The following is a 15,968-nucleotide window of genomic DNA, read 5'->3' as shown; positions in this document are numbered from 1 at the left end:
GAAGCCTTCAAGCCAGTGTTGGTGTGTGTGTGTCACTGGGAATTGAAACTACAGCCTTGTGCATGCTAGGCAAGTACTGCAACTATGAGCTACATCTTCAGCCCCTTCAAAATATCCTTTAAAAATGATTTCTCGGGGGCTGGAGATTTAGCTCAGTGGTTCCGCTGCCTGTTCCACAAGCTCAAGGACCCAAGTTTGATCCCCAGTAACAACAAGAAAAATTTCTTATTGCTTTGATTTTTAATTATTTTTTAGCTATGTTATAGGTGAAGGATTTTTTAAAGCTCTCCATGTGCCAATGCCAAGGGATTTAGTATTTTATCTTGCACTTAAAATTATTTTCTCATTATTTTGAGAGTCTGTCAATTATAATCTCCTTGCTTTATTGTCTCTAGGGCTTGTTTTATTCTCTCCTAACATCCTGATCAGGATATATTGACATAGCCTTTAAAAATATGCTAGAAAGTAAGATCTGGAGCTAGAAAATAGGAAATGGTAAGTGAGCAATGTGTGATAACCGAATAAATATATTAAAACAATACAATTCAATTTTGCTCCCCTTATTCTACTCTCCACTCTGTGGCTTTCATTGGCTCACATTACTCCCCTTGAAAGCCACTGGTCTTGAAATGTACCAACCCCAAATGATCTTGTTAGGTCTCCTCTTTGCCTCTGTGGCCTTCACGCTACTCATTTTACACTGAGCTTCTTTTACCTCTTTGAAGATTCCTTACTGTCTCTGGATCTTTCTAAATGCTGTGGTCTCTGCTGGAAAGAATCTTCCCGCCCTTCTGTCTCTGGCATCACCTGGTGAATGCCATCTTGTCCTTGGACTCTCAGCTTAGACATTGCTTGCTCTGGGAAGTGCCCCTGACCATCCAGGATGAACTAGATGCCCTTTCAAGAGCCTTTCTCCAGCATGGGTCTGTGTGCCGTTGCTCATTTATCAGTCTGAGTCCCTCACTAGATTCGCTTTCAGTGACAGCACTGTGGCTAATACACCAATTGTATCCCGGCATACCCCAGGTCAGCAAGATTTTATTTCATACAAATGAGTGAATCCATCTATTTTGCTATACCTATACCTATCAGGTATATATGAATGTGTAGTGTACAAGTTTTATGTATGTGAGATACATGAACATGTAATGGTAGTTCTGGGTGAGTGACAGCATAAATACTCCTGATCCTCAACTTCAAAATATGTCTTAGACTAAGTTTCCTTGGAAGATCATCTCATTTATCCTCTGTCTTGGTAATCCTTTACTTATCTGGATAAAATATCTTCCAGTTCATTTCTGGTTTCCTCCTTTAGAATTATTTTTAATGTTGTTCTCTTCCACACATAGTTCCATACTTTAATGCAGCAGTACATTGATTTTGGGCACAGGGCATCTCTTTTGCACATTATCTCAAGCAAATTTTGCTTTCAAATATGTTTTGATTTAAAGTAAACTATGAAATCAATGTCTAGCTTTGTTGATACTTTATTTTGACAAATTGTCTGTGTCCTGAAACCCATCAGAAGGTCTGGGCAATCACTAATGTCCTCATAACCAGGAAAAGTGTGGAAACTAGACCATAGTTATTTCGGCTTGTTCTAGATTAGTGTTCTTGGTTGATCTGTGAAGGCAGATTTTCCATCATCAGTATATATACAATAAAATAAAAGCAGCACAAAGTATCTTAAAATGGAACCAAGTACATATTTAGTGGCAATGCTCAATGCTTTCCCTCTGTCTTCTGAAGCATCCGCATAGAAACCTGAGGAAGCTCAATGCATTAACTGCTTATCTTTCAGATATTGGATGACATGTTTAAAAAACATTGAGACAATAATATGGTGTTCAGTAGAAGCCTACAGCTCTAGGATCCAGGCCCACATATCAGCAAAGTGCGGTGACCAAAATATTTCCACATTCTTTAACAAACACATGGTCCAACTTATGGCTTCATCGTCATCTACCTGCTAACAACTGGCCCACACTGCCTGTTCTTAGTGTATTCACATTTCTGGCTTCCTGTGTATCATTCTCCTGCCAGCTCATAGTGTTATCTCTCATCACCTAGTGTGATAAACTAGAGATGAAAGCAAGATTAGTTGATATTTTTATTGGATGAAGGACCTTTTCTTATAAGAGTTCTCCTGGGCCTTGATAGCTCCCTGGTTCTGGCTCTAGAGGGACCAGTTTTGGCTGCTATCTTGAATGCCTCTGATACCTGCTGTCAGGGAACAATGACATTTTTGAATTTTTGCCAGTGTCACTATTCTACCATTGAAAACAGGTAGTAGTTGAACTTGCCCTACTTCACTTGAGAGATGCCCCCTGCCAGATATTTGTAAAACTTTATGATCTTCTAGACTAGACCTCAACTTGTCATGTCTTCTTTTTAAAAATAAATATTTTATAATCCTACCTTATGATCCTGAACTGAAACCGATGAGTAATATTATCTTACACATATAATGCACAGACAAATTCTACTCAGCCATAAAGAACAATAAACTAGAGACATTTATACCTAAATGGATGCATATTGAGGCCATGCTCTTAAGTGAAATAAATAGGACACACATGTGTAAATACCAAATAGTTTCTCTAGTGTGAGAAACTGAAAGTGTAAATAAGGATTAAAATGATTAAAATGAATAATTGATAAGTTTAAGTAGGAAGAAAAGGTCCAAAGGGGTAGGGGAAGTGGGAGGGGAAGGGGAAAGGAAAGAAAGGAAAAGAAAAAGTATGAGAAAAGAAAAAAATGGAAACAAAGTCTTTGTAAATAGGGAAGCATGGAGGGGGTGAAGGGAGCACAGGGAATTGGGAAAAAATCAGAACCAAGATACATCATATACAGGTACAAGCACCCAATGATAAATGTAAACGTACTGTATACCTAAAATGTACCAATAAAAGAATTTAAGCAAAAAAAATTAAAGAGAAATAAGAGGAAAATAATCTATAATGGCTTAGAATGAATTTCACAGCATCAATGGTTAGGAATTAGTGTTCTAGAAGTCATGATAGTGTAGTCAGATGGTTACACCTATGCACCAAACCAACTTGTGACAACTACAAAGGCAGATGGCTGGTGGCCTGTTTTTATTTGAAGACTCAAATAGCATAAGTGGCACTGCTGTCAGAATGTGATTTTCAAAACAAGTGCTTAAGTCCAAACAAAACAAAGTATAATCTTAAATGGAAAGGGCGGGAAGTCCAGTGTTGCTTTATAAAATGTTGCTTCTAGGTTCAAGTAATACAAAGAGGTTTTTAACTTATGTGACTGTCCCACCGGATATTGAAAAGTTATATGAAATGCAAGAGAATTCTTTACTGCCTGACACTGTCTCATGTTTTGCAGGACATCTGGCATTCCTGGAGCCAGTGTAGGGATCTAATCAAAGCCAGTTGTTTCTTTATCATAGAGACAAGCAAAACATGTCTTCTTTCAATTTTTTAAATGCTATGAAGGGATGGTAGAGCCCTCATTGTGGCCCACTGCCAGAATCACCCACCTGCTAGGAAATGTAGGCAGGGAGAAAGAAATGCTGAAAGTGGGGGTGGGTATGAATGAGCACTTATTGGTACCTATGTTATTTCATTATCCAAGAAGGGATTTTATGTGGTTTTTAACTTTGGCTCCAAAACTGACCCTAGAAAGTTTAAATAACTTGCAAAAGGTCATATTGCTAGGAAGCAATGAGATGAGGGGAGATTGAGTCTGTAGCTAGTAGCATTCTTGACTCTCGTGCTATAGAGAAAATGAAGAAATGGTCAGTACTGCACAACAGCAGAGAGGCCCCTTCATGGAAATTTCAAGGGGGTTCCCAGCTACACCATGCCAAATGCATGAAAACCCAGGCCAGCAGGGAATGTCAATCAAGCTATTCATAGGCTCCAGCTGAGGGAGGTCCTGTCCACCACTGAGGAGCAGAGTCAAAATCTTGGCCCAAGACCCAGCTCTGGAACAATGCAACTCTCTATGGGATTTTCTTTCTGTCTTTTTTTTGTTTCAAAAAAATCCCTCCCCTTCATTGTTTCCCCTTTTATAATAGAAATAATAGATGCTTATTATAAAAAATTCTTACAATCTGAAATGTATAAAACAATAAATAAAAATTCTGCTATCCCATCCCTCAAAAAAAATTGCTGCTTACATCCTTTTAGACTTTTTCTGTGTATAAAAATACTAATTTTAAATGAGATCATGTTATAAATATTGTTTTTGACTTCCTGTTTTTATTTAACAACATATTATGACATTTATCTTTGTCAGTATACAGAAAACTATCCCCCTCCCTTATTTTTAAAGGCTGGATTATATAGAATTATATATCTATTTCTGCACTAGGTTGATAAAGAAACAGACCACAGAAAGATATTTTCTAAAGTATTTTTGCCATCATAAACAATGCTGTAATCACTGGGCACCTGTCGTTGTGCAGCGATACATGTACATATACAGTGTAAATTCCTAAATTCTGATTTGGCACGTTACCCCCTGAAAGACTACCATTTTACATTTGTACTAACAGTACTTGAAAATGTCAATCCTTCACACCTCAACAGACTTAGCTATTCTTTCTTTGCTGTTGGTTTGGGGAAATTATTCGTGTTAATTATTTTTAAAATACAATAAGGTACATGAAAAGATAATAATCTCTTGAACTCATACCCTTCAAAATTTTCCACTGAAATATTTACTGCAGTTCTGTAGTGTGGTAGATAATGTTCCCACAAAAGACAGATCCTCTGGAAGCTCATAAATGTGACTTTCCAAAAGAATTTTGGCAAATTAAATGAATGATCTCAAGATAAAATCACCCCGGATAGTAGTGGGTTCTAAATATAATGGAACTTGGGAGAGGAAGAAAAGACACAGGGGAGAGGATGACATGAAGAAAGGCACAGACACAGTGATGTAGCTACAAGCCAACGACACTAGGATGTCCAGGAGCCATCAGAAGGCAGGATAGAGGCATGGGCTGGGTTCTTCTCTGAGCCTCTATGGGGAAGCAGCACTTCTGATGCCTTCAGGGTCAGAATGAAGCAACTGTGAAACCAAGTATACAAGAAATGTACTAGCATTTCCTTAAACTCAAATTAGACTCTGTGGTCTATCCAGTTGATGTTGGGAAAAGGACTGAATTATAGTCTTGTACTTTAAAAGTTTGTGGGTTGGAAAATTTAATCCCCAAACTAATATTCTGATGTGGTTTGGAGCTGGGACCTTCAGCAGGTAACTAGGATTAGATGAAGTTATGAGAGTGAAGCCCACATGGCAGCATTAGTGGGAGAAAGAGGAAGACAGACTCAAGCTACACACTTGCTCTGTCTCACCATGTGCTCCCCACCAGAACATTCTGCTTTGCCACAGACCCAAAGCAACAGAGCCAAACAACCATAGTCTGAAACTTAAAAACTGAATGAGAAAATAATCTTTCTTCTTTTATGTTGATTATCTCAGATATTTCATCACAGTGATGGAAATGCCTTTCTATAAACTTCAATTCCATTTTATGTTTTTCTTCACATGGGTTTTATATAAAGTTCAGAGTAGATATTTTGTAGTTTGTATTACTTTTGGGAATAAACAGACATGTGAGTGTGGGTCTGTTTGTCACATTGCTTAAGCAGGAATTCTTGTCAATAATAAATAATAAAGACATATGTTTCTACTGTTTTTGCTAAGCCCTCCTCCCCCTTTTAAAATATTTTGGAGTGGGTGTACATTTAAAATGTTATGAGAATTACTGAGTTGCCCTCCTTAAAATTTTACCCACTTAAAAAAATATTTTACCAATTTATATTTGAACTAGAGTTTATGAGTGCTGTTCCCTATACCCCATTGGAAAAGGATCACAACATGTCAGAATTCATCTGAGCATGAAGATAGTTTTTTAAAGTAAATCGGATCATCCTGGCAGTAGGTTGGCCTATTTTTCTCCTAGTGCCTCCTCTTGCTTTCACTGTGCACTAACTACGGTCTCAAATTACTGGTTATGCTGCTGGCACTTTCTCCACTCAGTTCTCCACCTCCCATCTAGCTTCAATCTTGGCTCTATCCTAGCCATTCCTCTTCCTTGTTTGACTTACTAACTCACTCCCACTTGTGGGAGATGAGCCCATCCTCACCCATCAGATACCGATGAAGTGGAGCTGACTATGACAAGGATGGGGTTCTCCAGAGACCATAGCTGGAACTAAGTCAGAGTCCACAGTTTGAAGTAGAGACTATGCTGTGTACATGCAACAGGAAGCCCAAGTAAAACCCTGGATCCAAGCCTTATTACCCAGACACAGCCAGCTCACTCCTGAGATTGTCAGTACATCTCTGACTTACATGCAAGAACAAGTCTAGAACTGGTAGAGTGGCTTGCTCTACAAAATCTTCAGGATCCAGGCTCCTTGTGACTTTCCACTTGACCAAGCCAAGAGTAACTTCTTCAAGAACCAGGATGGAATTGCAGTCATTTTATTCATGTTACATGTAATGACTGGAAGAAGAAGAAAAAGCTGGTGACAGCTGCCTCTGGTGGAAGCCAAGTTTCTAGAATACTTTACTGTTCCTAGTTCTTGGGGATTAACAGATGCAAAAGAAAACATTTTTGAAATCCATAAATATAATTTATTTTAACTAATAAATCATATTTAAGTTTACAGAAAGCAAATGAACAAATATAATACATTGCAATAATTTGAGAATCAGGTCCTAGAAGAAATCACCTGCAACTTTGCATATTTAGCAAAAGTAATAATATTTACACACAATACTTGAAATTCTCAAGTTGATACTTGTTCTTTTCAACAGCTGATCAAAGTTCAAGGAACTTGACTTATACATTTTTCTGGAATCTACGCTTTTCAATTGATACTAAGGATTAATCAAAACCCAGGAATGCTTGTATTCTTTGTTTTAAGATTAGAAAGAGGAACAAGTGTCCTATGGAATCTAAATTGTGTTTGCCCCCATAAATAAGCAAGAAGTGCTGCTTCAGATTGTATGTTTGTCTTGTCATGGGCTTATACCAATCAGCAGGGCTCTGCAAGCGGTTTTCATGTTCCATGAACAGAGCAGTGTTCTTGATTTCAAGTGCACAGTGGCAACCAGAAGTGACTGGTTATCTTTAAGCAACAATTCTTCTTGGGAAATGACTGTAATGTCTGGAGACTGTTCCTAACCAACAGGAGAGGAAGTTGAAAATTAAAGGAATAAAATGTCTATGATCCAGATATTAGCCTCGGTCTTCTAATTCTGTAGAAGTTCACTAATTGTAGATGAATATAGGCTAACTTGCTTGAAAAGCAATCTTCCAAATAGAAAAAAGTATTTGTTCACACTTCAGGTTGCTTTATTGTTTCTTCAGTTAACACACTGCTGAGATCAACAAGTTTGAAAGAATATAAATTTGATTCAAAGGAAAGCTGGGGGAAAAAGTGCTGATCCTTCTAAAATAGAGAACCTTGAGAGGAAGCAGGGTAGAGTGCTCAAATGAGCTGCTACCATGGTTTGGATTTCAACTGCCCCCTGAAAGCCCATATGTTAAAGGTTGGTCTCCATCCTATAGTTCTATTGGGAGGGTTTGGAAATTTTAAGAGATGGGCCAAGCAGAGGAAGCAAGGTCATTAGGGATGAGCCCAGGAAGGAAATACTTGGATCCCAGCTCCTTCCTTCTGAATCCTTTGCCTCCCTGCCACCACGAAGTGAGCACCTTGTTTCACCAAGCAATGGGTTCAACTGATCTTGGACTGTAACCTCCAAAATTTGATCCAAAATAAACCTTTTCTCTTTTTAGGTTGATTTATCTTGGGTAGTGTTACAGTAACAGAAAGATTACCAAACCAGTTGAGGATATGAAGACATCAGACTCCTATGGGAATGGAGTTGTAGGATGAGGGCTAGGGAGATCTGGGTGAACATAAGGAAAGGATCAGGAGCAAGAGGTCAGTGAGAGCCAAGAAAGTGAGATGAAATGATGGATAGCAAAGAAAACTTTTATCTACATCCTATCTCTTTTGCCATTTAGCTTTCTTTATGGTTGGCTGATGAGTTACTTTACTTGTGCCAACTTAACTGGCAAGTGCCATGGCTAGGATTGGAAACACTGAAGGGGAAGGAAGGGAAAGATTGATCCTATCCAAAGATGCTTGGCCGAAGTGACAAAGAAGACAATGAGGAAGGATCTGGTCAAAATGTCAAGCATTAAGAAGCCATGGCAGTAGAGAGATAAATCATCAGACTACGGCCATAGAAATCACTGCCAATGTCTTCAGCTACTGGAGAGGAACTTTTCTCACATTTGATATTTCCATTTGGCTAAACTTAAATTAAAACCCTGTGTGTGTACGTGTGAGAGTATATATGAGTATATACATAATTGTATTCAGTTATGAAATGTAATTGTACAATTACATTTAATGGCAAATTAATTTGTTGCAGATATTTTTGTATGCATGACTGTGTTAGTTCTTGGATTTTGGACATGTTTTCCATAATTTTCATGGAAGGGGAGGGGTTAGAAAAACTGGTACTCAATTACCTTCAATATCTTTCTTATTGTTATTGGTACATGTTTGCAGTGCACAAAAGATTACATTCCTTGTGGGAAGTTGGTACATGTACAGAACACATCTTAATTCTTTTTTCATTCCCTCCCACGCCCCTCCCAGCCCACTTCTTTCATCTCTTGCCTCCCTTTCCTTTTACAAAAGATCTATCTCCATATTTCCTACTGTATATCTTTTATTTTTCTCTTTATTTAGATTTTAAGATTTGTAATTTTAGGGGATGAATGATAAATCAAAATAAAAGGGCATCTTAATCTTCTAGTCTTCACACATCTCTATGAGAGAGGCATTAGTATTTGGATTTTACAGCAGAAGAATCTGGGACCCAAAGAGGCCAATGATTAAATTTCCTAATCCCCAGCATGGTCCCAGTCTGGACCAGAACTCCAGGCCCTCGCATGAAGGGGGCCTTCTGCTGTGCTCCAGACCCTTGTCCTTCCTGGGCAGCTTCCTCAACATCCTGTTTGTGTCTCTGGGGTCCTATTCACTGCTGTGACGAGGACACGGGGGGCAGGCAGGCAATTAGTGAATAATCTTCTTATTAAGGTGAACATCACATACAATGCCGCCGAGTTTCCAAGTTTCGTTAACATAACTATTGAATTTAAGGGACCAAGGTAGAGCTTCAGCATCTTGAAGACTTGGCTGTTCACATGTGTACAGTACCTAGGACTGGCTCTAAGCTACTATTTCCTTTTCTGTGTGTTTTTGTTGTTTTGAGTCAGGGTCTCGCTCTGTAATCAGGCTGGCCTTGAATTCACTTTGTAGCCTAGGCTGGCCTCGAACTTGGGACAGTCCACCTGCCTCAGCCTCCTGAGTGCTGGGATTACAGGAGTGTGCCACCAAACTGGCTCTATGCTACTATTATCCTCATGTTTGTTTTGGGGAAAAACAAAAAACAAAACAAAAAACCCCACATTTTTCTTTTTTCCTGATACTGAAGATTGAAGCCAGGACCTATGCACTGAGTTACATCCTCAGCCCTTTTTATTTTGTATTTTGAGAAAGGGTCTTGCTAAGTTGCCCAAGCTGAGCTCAAACTGGTCATTTCTGCCTCAGCCTCCTGAAGGGGTTGGGATTACAGGCATGTGCCACCACGCCCAGCTCCTGATAACTCTTGTAGCTCTCTGTTTTGCTCTGAAGATGTATCAGACACACAAGCTGAAATGTCACATGCTTTCTCTTATATGAGAAACCCAAAATATAAATAAAGAGCAAAATAAAAGATAGATGATAGGAAATAGGGACTAAGTGGGTCAAGACATGGAGAAAGAGTAGAGAAAGGGGATGAAAACAGAACTGAGATATGTTACAAGCAGGTACCAACGCTAAACAAGGAATGTCATCATTATATAACTTAAATATGTACTAATACAAAATGAAAAGTCTAAAAATACATTTACAGAAAAAAAAATCAAACGAAATAAAATGTATAAGCAAGGAGGATAGGAAAAATGGATGAACTCTATGTCACACATAAAAACTAAAGAGGATATATGATATTTCTACATTGTTACTTCTCTTATGCTTCCCAGGGTATGCTAAAATTCTGCAAAAAGTCAGGAGGTTTAGAAACCACACAGAGAAACATTCTTTGGAAAGGGGAACTCTTCAATGGTCTAAGATTACAGATCCTTGAAATGGAATGGTATGCAGTTGAGTTTTCCATTCACAGTTCCAGGAAAAAAAATAGGATTTTTTTCCCATTAAGAATACTGTTATTTAGTTATTTTGAAGTATACAGTGCATACATGTTTTTTTTTTCCTAAAACCACTAGCTTTTTAAAGAAGCACACATTTGAGTATTTCAAATTTTCTTTATTGATTTTAGGTCAGTTCTAGGGCTCAACCATAGAAAAAATTTCATTTCCAGTACAGAACAGAAGCTGAAGCATCCATCCTATGGCTTGTAAAATACTTAGATTTACTGTTTATTTCTTGAGAGTGACTCAGCAAGTCATATTTAAAATAATAAAATCCACACAGCAGCTGCCAATATATATTGGAAAGGCTGAACATTCTAGACACAGTGAGGGAATTATTCTATCCTGACAAAATTTTGCATAAATCTTGTTAGAAAAGTAAAAGAAAGTTCTTTAAAACTTAAACTCTTAATTAAAGAAAATAAAATTAAAACATTGTACATTATGTCAATTTTGTTTCCTTTTTGCCCAACTAAGTGTGAACCAAGATATATACATATAGCTTTCTAAGCCTAAATTTGTTTTCCTACAAAACCAGTAAAATAATCATAGCTGAACCAAAAGTATAGGACTCTTTTGGTTACAAATGAAAAATGCCCAAGTCAAATGACAAAAGGGAAAAACCAGAACATACTGACTCACATAGGAAAAATGTCCATGGGTGGCCTGGCATCGGTGGGCTGGATTCTGGAACAAACAATGTCAGTAAGACTTCACTCTGGTCAGTCTCTATGCCCTAGTCCTGCACTCTTCAGTTGGATCCCGTGTTCTAGAAGCTTCTTTTGTGGGGGCAAGATGGCCTCCAGCAACTCCAGGCTTCTATCCAAGTAGCTTCAGAAAGAGGAGGCCTATTTCTCAGCCATTAAAACAGTAGAGCAGTAATTGATTAGCAATGACTCCAATAAGCATGACTTGGATTTTGTGTTTATCTCTGAATCACAGTAGTGTGTGGTTTCTTTGGCCAGGTCTAGGCTGTATGTCCACTCTATAAATTGGAGAAGGACTCAGCTCCACCCAGAGAGTAGAATTTGAGAGTAAGTTAGGGGTAATAGCTTCCCATAGAAACTTTAGGTGCACTTATTAAGAAATAAAGGGTATATTATATATAATATGCACATATATAGTTATGTTAATCAAATAAGACAATATATGCACATAAGATATTGTGTAAACATAAGGAATTTTTTTTCATTATGCCAGATATTTAATTGAGTATCTCTTAAAAGACCATTGTTCAATAATGATATTATTTTGTAACTTGAAATATTTGAGTTATACATTTCATGGAGATCTCCATTCTACTTTACCAAAATGTCTCCAGTGCAGTCACAGTGGCAAATTTTCATGGTGCTGATTGCAAGAGAAAGAAGCCACTAAGTATTATCTTCAGAAGAAGAGCCTGAATTCCTCTAAAAGAATTAAGTACACCTCTGGCTTCCAAATTACGAAGTCCATTAAGTGATTAGAAAGAGTAGTAAGATCTTATTTTACAATTACAGTATATAATAAATGATCATCCTTTGAACAAGATTGCATCGAACACAAATTTTGACTATTTTGGTTGTGTATTTGTTATTTACGTGCTTACCTGAAAATTGGCTCTCTGGTTTTCAATTGCTCTGGATACTTTCTAATTGGTCACTAATCCTAAATTCTATTTTGGGGCACAAATAGGGTCTACAGTAACCAGCCCCTTTGGAATGGGGCCGGATCACATGACTCTGGTCAATCAATGGCCTGTGGGCAGAGGTGGCAGTAAGCCATTCCTAGGCCTGACCCTTAAAATACCTTGGTTATTTCTTCAACCCTATCATCAAATATCACACCCTCAGTCCTATCATCAAATGTGATATTCTGCCTCTAAGATAGCAGATTTTTAAGACAGCAGGAGTCACGGTCTCTGAGATCATAGCAAATCTGTCAAAAGGAGCCAGGAGGCCCACTTGCTAATGTTGCAAAAGCTAGAAGGATTATTTTGTACTAGGTCTCAGATTTTGGAGTCATGTATTAAGTTGTACCTGCCTACTACAATGAGTGAGTCTGAAAAAAATAATTTCACTAATAACAGCGTGGCTCCCCATCTTGACAAATCAACACAGAAATGCATGAATTGATGAGAGCAGTCACTGATTCAGGCCTCGCTGTACTTGAAAGGCAGCTCCTCTTATCTTTTCCAACCTCAGGGAAAATTAGTTGAAAAATGATGAACAAGTTTGGCTCCGTAATTTATTCATTTTTACTCATCTCATATAATTACTATATACCAAGCTTGTGTCACAGGCTTACCATATTCCTACAGGGCCTCAAGTGCAACATATCCAAGTTGAAACCATGATCCTTCCCAACACAGCCCCTAATCTTCAACTTCAATTCCCTGTTCCAATGAGTACCTTACCATCTACTTAACATCACAGGCCACAAATCTAGGCAACATCCTTAACTCTGATTTCTCTTCAGCTAGGCCCCACAAACCTTCCTCTCATCACCTCCATGCTGGGCCAAACCATCTATGTTTCTTACTCAGATTACTGAAATAGACTCATTATTTGCTCTCTTTATCTCAGGCTTGTCTCAGACCTTAAATTCACTTTGCAGGTAGATCAATCTTTCTAAAACAATCACGTGTCCACCAAATACCAAAAGTCTTCCTGGATTTCCCTCCTATGTTCAGGGTAGCCCAAATTCTTATAGTTAAAAGACCCTTTATGATCAGATCCTTTGTTCCCACACAGCTTATCCCTTGCCATTGGCCCCAAAACCCAGAATCCAACCAATTATTTCTATGAATAAGTCTTATGTATCTGACCTGTGCAAGATGATATTTTTGTTAAATTCACAGACTCTAGAACATTAAAAGTAAGTTTCATCTGCCTATCTACTGCTTCCCAATTCTATCCCCCCTGCCAGGCTGTGACAGTTGTGAGGCCTAGGAAAAAAGGCCTACTTCCTGTATATACATATAGAACAAGCAGGCTGTTAAGTAAAATATACTTCATCCTTCCATCTTACCAGATATATTCACACTGACCTGTAAGCCCAGGCTTCAATTCTGATCCTCAGGTTCTTCAACTATGCTGGAGCATGGCGGTAATGTGAGAAGTGGCCATAAGCAGCCTGTCTCGTGGGTCAGCCCCTATCCTTTTAAACTGCCCTCCTTAGCCTTTCCTTATCCCCAAATCACACAGTTCGCGTGATCTGCACTTGGAAAAGCAAATCCAGGCCAGAGCTACACCATTTGGACAGAGAAGTCTCGCCTTATGGGAATTCAAAGCACAATCTAGAAGCAAGCGCTGCAAGCTTTGGGTGAGAAAATCCTCTGATGGGGAGAGGCACAGACCTAGGGGGGCAAGATTGGACCTGAGGAGCAGGAACCAAGAGGCCTTCTTGCTCAGATTAAGTTCAGGGGTAATCACTATCCTGATTCATATTAACAATTTCATTCTCTTTTTATTTATGTTGCTTATTTCATATCTCCACATCCAAGGAACATATCATTTAATGTTAGTTGTTTAAACTTTATAAAAATGATATCATGCTGAATAAATTCTTTAGGAATTTATTTACCTATGTAGCTATCATTTATTTGTTTGTTTTTACACTCTGTATTTCATCAATGTTGTGGAACAAAACTGAAAAACATTCATTCTCAACACCATATAATATTTTACTATTTGAAATATATCAGTTTATGTCTACATTTTCCTGACAGTGGACATTTAGCTTATTCTTAAGTTTTTGCTATTTTTTAAAATACCATTTCTATAAGCATCCTTACATGTGTCCCAAGTATATGTGTGTGAGACCCACTTTGGTGTTTACCTTGGAAGGATTTCTTTATCTCATGAGTTACGGGCATGTTTTCAAATTCTAATTTTGTGGAGGATTTACCTTTTTTGTATTAACTTTTACCTTAGTTTTGGTTAGAGAATGTGATCTATGATTTGTGTAATACCTAATGGGAAATTATTGAAGCAAATATATTTCTAACAGTTCCAAAGGCGATGCCTTCTATGTGTCCTCTCATGAAAGAAGGGACAGAAGGCCAAAAAAGGCCGAAGCTAGTTTTCCCCAGCCCTTTTACAAGGCACACATCCATTAATGAGGCCAGAGTCCTCATGACTTAATCACTTCCCAAAAGGCCCCACTTCTTAATACCACACCATAGGGATTAAGTTTCAATAGGAATTTTGGAGGGGGCACATTAAACCATGGGGTGTATATTATCTAATTGTTGTAAGCAGTGTTCTATATATGTCCATTAGGTGGGAGGAGTTTTAATGGTGTAGTTGAGATATTCTATGTCCTAGCTCAGATTGATGGATTAACATTTTTAAAAATCAGCATGAAATCCCTCACTATGATGGTGTAGTTTCATTTATTCTATTTATATATTTGAGGTTATTAAATTAGATGCATGATATTTAGAATTATTATAATTTGTTGATCGATGGATGGTTAGAGATCCTTTCTGACACTAATGGTGCTTTTTTGTCTTAAAATCTTTTTATCAGACACATATCCCTATCACCATACAAGATTTATTTTGGTTGTCATCTGTCCCATTTTATTCCATGGTATTATTTAAAACAAAGTGTGACACATTTCATTACTATTACTAATTTTCACCCTTCCTTGTACCTTGTAATGTGAATTGGTTTAGCCGGTAGAGTGTCAGTGGGGATGATGCAGATAGTGGTTTTAAAGCATGCTGGAAATGTTGGGCATGCTCTCCTGTGTTCTTGACTTTTGCTATAATAATAATTTTTTTAAACTGCCATGGATAGCTCCTGGCTCAAGAAAGACAGGAGATGTTTGGAGCAGATCCAGGCTGAAACTACAGTTTGGAGCAAGTCCCAGAGAGACAAAATCCATTGTTCTGGAGCTGACCCATATATAGAAGAGCAAGAAGTTATTACTGCATACAGCTGGGGTGATGTGGCTGCTATATAGTAAAAGATACACTGACACATCAGTGTATAGATACACTGATGTATCATGTTTCAAGCTTTAGGTTTTCTTTTATAAAAACTATATCCCTGGAATTAAAAGACTCCACTCTGAAAGTGTGGTGGATTTAATTCATTTGGATTTATTGGTATTGCTGATATATTTTAATATATGGATACCAATCCATAAATATCACTGAAATAAACTGATTATTATATTACTTTGGGTTCTACCTCGAGCAAGTATTGAAACATGGACTTGGTGCAAGTTATGTACCTGCATGGTATTCATAGGTGTGGAGGAATTAAGAAAGTGAAACTGGAAAAAAAAGTAAAGCTAAATTAGAAAAAAAATGAAATAAATGTGTGGCCACCACTCCAGATGAAAACACTTTGCTATGGATCATCCTTCTTAATGGAGATTTAAATGGTATTTGCCATATCTATTGTTGCATATCAAGTATCAGCCGCTGTATTAATCTGTTTTAGAATGATACCACAACACAGCAGTTATGATTAAGACTACTGCTTCCTTACATTTCCAGTGATCTACTATAATCTATAATGCTTCAGTTTTATCTATGATATTATAGAAGCTATGGAGATGCATTAAATAGAGACAGGAGGGAAAAAAATTATACTTCCATCCTATAAGTCTCTGAAGACATTGCTAATATCTACCTACCACCCAGAGTGTGGTCCTGCTTCCAATTTGCTGTTTTTGCTGGTGGGAGAGAGATATCAACAGTTTCAGA

The sequence above is a fragment of the Heterocephalus glaber genome, unplaced genomic scaffold (genome assembly GCF_053883595.1).
Source record: "Heterocephalus glaber isolate CG9 unplaced genomic scaffold, H.glaber_assembly_v1.0 deba00001550, whole genome shotgun sequence".
NCBI lineage: Eukaryota > Metazoa > Chordata > Mammalia > Rodentia > Bathyergidae > Heterocephalus > Heterocephalus glaber.
The sequence above is the reverse complement of the archived record's forward strand: the minus strand, read 5'-3'. Positions refer to the sequence as shown.